This window comes from Poecilia latipinna, unplaced genomic scaffold, assembly GCF_001443285.1.
Source record: "Poecilia latipinna isolate Pla-1442-1.1 unplaced genomic scaffold, P_latipinna-1.0 Scaffold153, whole genome shotgun sequence".
Taxonomy (NCBI): Eukaryota; Metazoa; Chordata; class Actinopteri; order Cyprinodontiformes; family Poeciliidae; genus Poecilia; species Poecilia latipinna.
This window is the reverse complement of record NW_015112769.1, coordinates 488,227-494,149: the sequence shown is the minus strand read 5'-3', so window position 1 is coordinate 494,149 and position 5,923 is coordinate 488,227. Positions and strand designations below refer to the sequence as shown.

The 5,923-nt window shown below is 37.1% G+C and overlaps 1 long non-coding RNA gene across 1 annotated transcript; it reads left to right on the top strand.

The window, feature by feature from the left end:
- The first annotated feature begins 3,841 nt into the window (after positions 1-3,841).
- LOC106945614 (uncharacterized) lies at positions 3,842-4,328 on the top strand. The gene is made up of 2 exons (XR_001424599.1): positions 3,842-3,918; positions 4,094-4,328. It is a non-coding gene; the product is annotated as an uncharacterized LOC106945614 (long non-coding RNA).
- Positions 4,329-5,923: the final 1,595 nt, after the last annotated feature.

The following is a 5,923-nucleotide window of genomic DNA, read 5'->3' as shown; positions in this document are numbered from 1 at the left end:
ACAATCTGCTTCACGCCTACCATCGCAGTACCTGACAAGCATCTCAAGGCTTCAGATGGGGATTCACAAACGTGCCTGACAGTAAAAAATACATAAATAACGAGTTATATGCTAATATGGAGCCCTGCAAAAGATCCTGCCCCTTCCTCCCTGCTCCCTGACAATGGTGGCTTTTCCAATGTAACATGATAAATCTTAAATACACGCCTGATATTTTAAACCTGGACTAGATTATTCTCAACTAACAGCAGAATAAATCCAAGTGTGTGATTTATGAAACCTTTATTGTTTGTGAAATTTTTAGCCCTCGTTTTGCATCTGCATCACATAAGAACTGAACTCTGAAATTTCATCATTTTTCATATTGTATAAAATTTTAGCCTTTTGCTTTCTCTCATAAAGATGCTGAAGGAAGTGAAAAATTAGGTGAAATTGCCCTCAATAATTCCTTAATATTGATTAAAAAGGCACTACTTCCCCTGGCAGATTGCTTCATGGGAAACATGTCTTGTTAAAGTGAAATAAGCTTCCAATGGAACTACTTTTTCTTAAATATTAATGAATTATTGATTTAAAACAAGCTCCTATATCTTGCTGAAAAATTATTTGTATGAGTCAGTTTTATCTTCTAGGATATTTCCACTAAAACAGCAGAATTACTTGGCAACGTTTTGTGTTTTTGCAGTGCTAAAGAAGCACAAATGTTTGTGGGTCTATAACTTCTGTGACACATTCAGTCATACAGTTACCTAAAAAAGAAGTAATAAATACTTCCTATCAGCACAGCATTGTGCTAAAACTGCCTGTTAGCATTTACATGCAGACTGTCCCTGCGTCCATGCTGCGCGGTTAGACGAGCAGAGAAGTGGAGCCAGCGGTCGTCTGCAGTGAAGTTGTGGGAGGAGCAGTGAGGGTGGAGGGGTTGGCCACGTCAGCCGGCCCCGGGAGCCACTGACGGACGCGGACAAAAACCGCCGCAGCGCCAGGCAGAAGCCTCGGCACAGAACACGGGGTGGACCCGGGCCAGGACCCAGCAGACCCGCCCACCGGCCAAGCCCACATCTCCCCTCCGCCTCACTGCGTCCACAAGGCTTCGCATCATTTAATGTAACCTTCAGACCGGGCTCGGCTTTACAGAGCGAGTGGAAAGTCATAGTTTACAGTTAGATTTTTTTATCAGCACAGATGAAACAAACAGGAAGTCACTCATACCAAAGAGAGACCAGTCAACCAGCTAACAGTCACGTTTTAGGACGGTGGGACGAAGGATCCATAGAAAACCAACACATGAAAGGCAGGACATGCCGACAAAAAAGATCCCAAACCAGGATTCAAACCCGGACATTCTTACTAAAAGACGCTGTACCTGCCTTATAGCTTTGAGTATATTCCACTAATGTTGAAAAAAAAAAAAACAATTGTAGTGTTTCCATTAAGTAAGAAACATAATTAAAATCACATGTGAATAAGTCATTTAAAATCCTCCTACAACTTCCTGTCGTCTTCTTCACAGTTTCTATGCCAGCAGCATCCTGTTGGTGATCATGTGACTTGTGATGTGAAAAAAGTGAAGCAGTTTTGTGAAATAAACCAATTTCAATACAGCCAAACCAAACCACCTCATCCTAACGTCAAAACGTCTCATTGAAAGGCTAGTTTGTTTTTCTAAAATTGCCGTATTTCCAGTAAATATTTGGTGAATGGAGACACAGCTGGTGCTACCTGTTACTGCTAAAATGATAATATACAAAAAAAGCCAACTGAAATAAAGTTTATTTTATACATTGCTTTTATTTTACTAATACAGGGATACATGTTGAAGTGAAACTCCCCTGCGAAAGCATAACTATACTGAGTATAGAGGTTAACGAAGGGCAGTAAGCGAGGTCAGGATCAGAGAAACACTGTTGCTAAATTATAAACTTCATTATATTTAGTGACTTTTCAGAATCCAGTGGTCAATTTTTATTTTAAAAAATCATGCTGGAGACAAATTTAGAAACTTTTTTTTGTGTCAATGGAGACAAAAAAAAAGTTTTAGGCAAAATGTTGCAGAACTAAAGAAATTTAACAAAAATGTCAAAATTCTGAGAAATATCAAGAACCCTAAATAACCTTAAATAACCGATGTAGACAGTTTATCAGAAAAGAATTAGATTTTGGGGTTAGTTAGACTTTTACTGTCCATTGTTTTATGTTTTATTTCTATTTAAAGGTGACCTAAATGCTTCTTAAACAGGTTAGAGTAGGTCTATGGGCTACACAAAACATGTTTATAAGAATTTTTACACAAAATCATTCTTAGATGCTGAGATTTTAATCTGCTCACTTCTGCATATTTTATTGCACAATTATATAACCGTACATCTTTGAAAAGCAGTAGTAGAGCCTCCTGCACAACCAACAAGAATGCAGCAAATTATTTCTGGATGGAAAGTCAACAACAAAACTATTTTCCAGCAGCCATTGTACAGCACATACAGCAGTAAAACCAGCTGACCAAACGTGCTGGAGCTCATCTTGGGTTGCTAGGGAACGGGCTAGGCTTTGCTGGGGTTGCTAAGTAACAGGCAGTGCTTGCTGATTTGTTACTTTACATTCCAGAAGATTTTGAAACAGCTCATTTACCAGACACCAAAAAAACATTAATTTATTGCCAAAAAACATCTGGGTGGTTTTATTTAAAGCGGTTGGTCTGTGTTTAGACACAGTAGAACTCCAAATGGAAGTACAAAAACATACAAAATGTGAATTTCACATAATAGATCCCCTTTTAAAACACATCATAATTTGCCAGCCTCGATTCTTCAGATAGTGTGGATGTTCAAGTACAATGAGAGAATAAAAAATAGGACACATGTTGACATGTTACAGAACCCATTTCTCTGCTCTGCGGCCGAGCCAGGTCTGATGGGATCTGGTGTTTTCTGCTTCGCCAATCAGCTCTCCAGCTAAAAATGTATTGAGAGAAAAGTGGGCTTCTATGTACAACTGGGGGCTTTCTGAGCACGAACCATCCAAATCGGACGATCGTATCATCAAACCCCTGCCACCATGTTGGGGATTGTGCTACTTTTTGGAGAGCTGTGTCCTATTTGTGCTTCACACTGCGGCTCTGCTCACTGGAACAGCAGCACATCCAAGAGAGGAGAGGCGGGAAATGTATACTAAATGCACCGAGTAAAGCTCTATTTTATTCCCTTGAGCTAAATACATGAGCTAAGTGTTGCTGATAACTGGAAACTGTAGTCTGACTCATTTTGACTTGACTGGAAGTCCATTTAGAAACTGAAGGTTCGTACAGGAAACTCACTTTAGGCAGTTATTAGTTTTAAATCTAAAGTGGCCACACTTTAAGTATAACAACACAAGTACAGAGTGTATTTTAAACAACAATATATGTCACACAGGCTAACATTAGTGTCAGCCATAAAGGTCTGTTACATGGAGATGGATAGAAAATTATGTCTGAGGCTACAACACCAAAACAGGCCTTAAATCTCAATTCCGATTTAAATTTTTTTTTTTTTGTGGATTCAGATTGATTGATTGATTGATTGATTGAGTGGTCGTTCACACTTCCAAATATATCCGGTTTACCTGATCTCCTGTGTGAACTGCAAACGACCTGAAAGTGCCCCGCATGCGCAGTAGAGAGCGTGCTCAATGTTTTGCCAGCTGCCAAAAAAAGAAGAAGTGCTCAGTGTTTGCGGAAGTAAACGTGGATGCAAATGGTGGAACGTATCTTACGATTTTGAAGTTGTCTTCCAACCGGAGGCATCAAATTAACAACTTAATCCTCATCATCATCCGCCATGGATGTTGTTTTTCTTCCCGCTTGCGCAGAATAATGACGTTTGTCGCATATCAATGATGTTCGCCGTACAGCCTGAAGTCACGTTTGAAAATATCAGATATGTATGGTTTTATTTATTACGATCCACTGTGATCGTAGCCTTGATTAACAATGACAATAGTAATAATTATAAAGCTCATGCAGCTCAGATGAATGTATCTGTGTTAGAAAACCTCTCTCTATTTGCATGCTTGGTGATGTTGCCGTGGTGACAAAAATCCTCTTTGGTCAGACAAGTGTGATAGCACACATTTGGACTGTGGGGTGAAGCTCTGTGGATTGTGAAAAGCTGCAGGACGAGCACAAGTCATCTGAAATTTCATCATCTTGTCAACAATGTTTGATGAATGAAAACGAAGCCTGTGGACGATCCTGAGGGGACATTACACCTCTTAGTATCCAGTGGAGCACTAACTGTGGATACTGCTGGGAATCACACAGCAAAGACCCTTCCAAGGGTAATCAGAACAAGGAAGTAGGAAATAAATTTAATGTAAGCATTAAATATAAATTTATATGTGGGGGGTGTTATTTGTAAAGTTACACTGTAAAAAATTAACATTAATAATTTGGGTTTGCACCATTTATTTAATCACTTACAAATATCACAATGCCAAAGTAAACATTTAGTTAGTAACCTAAATATTTAGCACCAAACTAAACATGTAGTTGGCAACGCTTATTATTTAGTCAGCAAGCTAATTAGGTAACACGTTGAGTTAGTAAAGCAGAACATTTAGTTAGCAAGTGAAATATTTAGTTTAAAACTAAACATTTAACTACAAGCTAAATAAACAAGATTTAGTTAGCAAACTAAATATTTAGCACCAATCTAAGCGTAGTTGGTAATGCTAATTATTTAGTTCATAAGCCAAATAGTTAAACTAAATATTTAATTAGTAAAACTGAAAGTTTAGTTAGCAAGCTAAATATCTAGTTTGAAATTAAATATTTAGCAGATAAGCCAAATATTAAGCTTTAAACTAAAAGTGTAGTCAGATAGCTAAATATTTAACTCCAGACAAAACATATAGTTGGCAATGCTAATTATTTGGTTAGCAAGCTAAATAGTTGCATGTCAATCATTTAGTTAGTAGAACTAAATATTTAATTAGCAAGCTAAATATTTAGCTTCAAACTAAATATTTAGTTTATAAGTTTGATGCAAATATTTACAAAATGTTTAGATTTCTAACTAAATCTGAATCACTTGACTGAATAGAACATAAGAAACTAGAGAGTTTTTACGAATCTATATTTTATGGATTGATTTTTATAGCTTTCATTGTGTTTTGGTTACTGTTCATTTTATTGTTTGGTGAGATTGTAAAGTAGGTCCATCAGCTTTTTTAAATGTGTTATGTAAATGAGAATAAAGGTGAGCACTTTCTCATGGAGGCACACAAAATTAGAGAAGTAAACAAAAACAGGGTAATAGTTAATCATTTATCATATTAAGCGTTTTCTATTCTTCCACACTTTGTCATCAAATTTGCTTTTCATCACAGCAGGGGAGCAATTAGCAAATTAGGACCAGCTGTGAGGAGAAGAGCTGAAGGCAAATCTAAACAAAACTAACAAGGAAAAACAATGAGCTCAAACAGTGTTTAGTTTTCAAAGAAACCAAACACAAATTCACCAAATTCATTAGAGCTGAGATCAAACTGCACAAAAATCCATAAAACCTAGCAGCATCTCTCATTAAGGTCAGAACAAAGTGATAATAACCCTCCATTCTGGACATATCAGAGTTTTTATGGATATGCTAAAAGCTGCTGGTGCACAGGTTGGGACTTGAAACTTCTTTGACCTTTTTCATCATGTTTGATTATGTTTTATGGGTAATTTACTGTTTGCAAGCTTGTTTTATGTTTTAACTTTTTTAAAAGCACTTGGTACTGCATTAGCTTGCATGCTGTATTCCTGAAGTTTGACTGAATAAAAACATAATGCAGTAAGAAGCAGCAGAAAAGCTGCTCCAGTAAAACGCCCACTGGAAGCTAGAAAAATAAAAACACAGCTTGAAAAAAGTCTCAAAAGAAAACCAAGGAGATAATTAACCAAAGA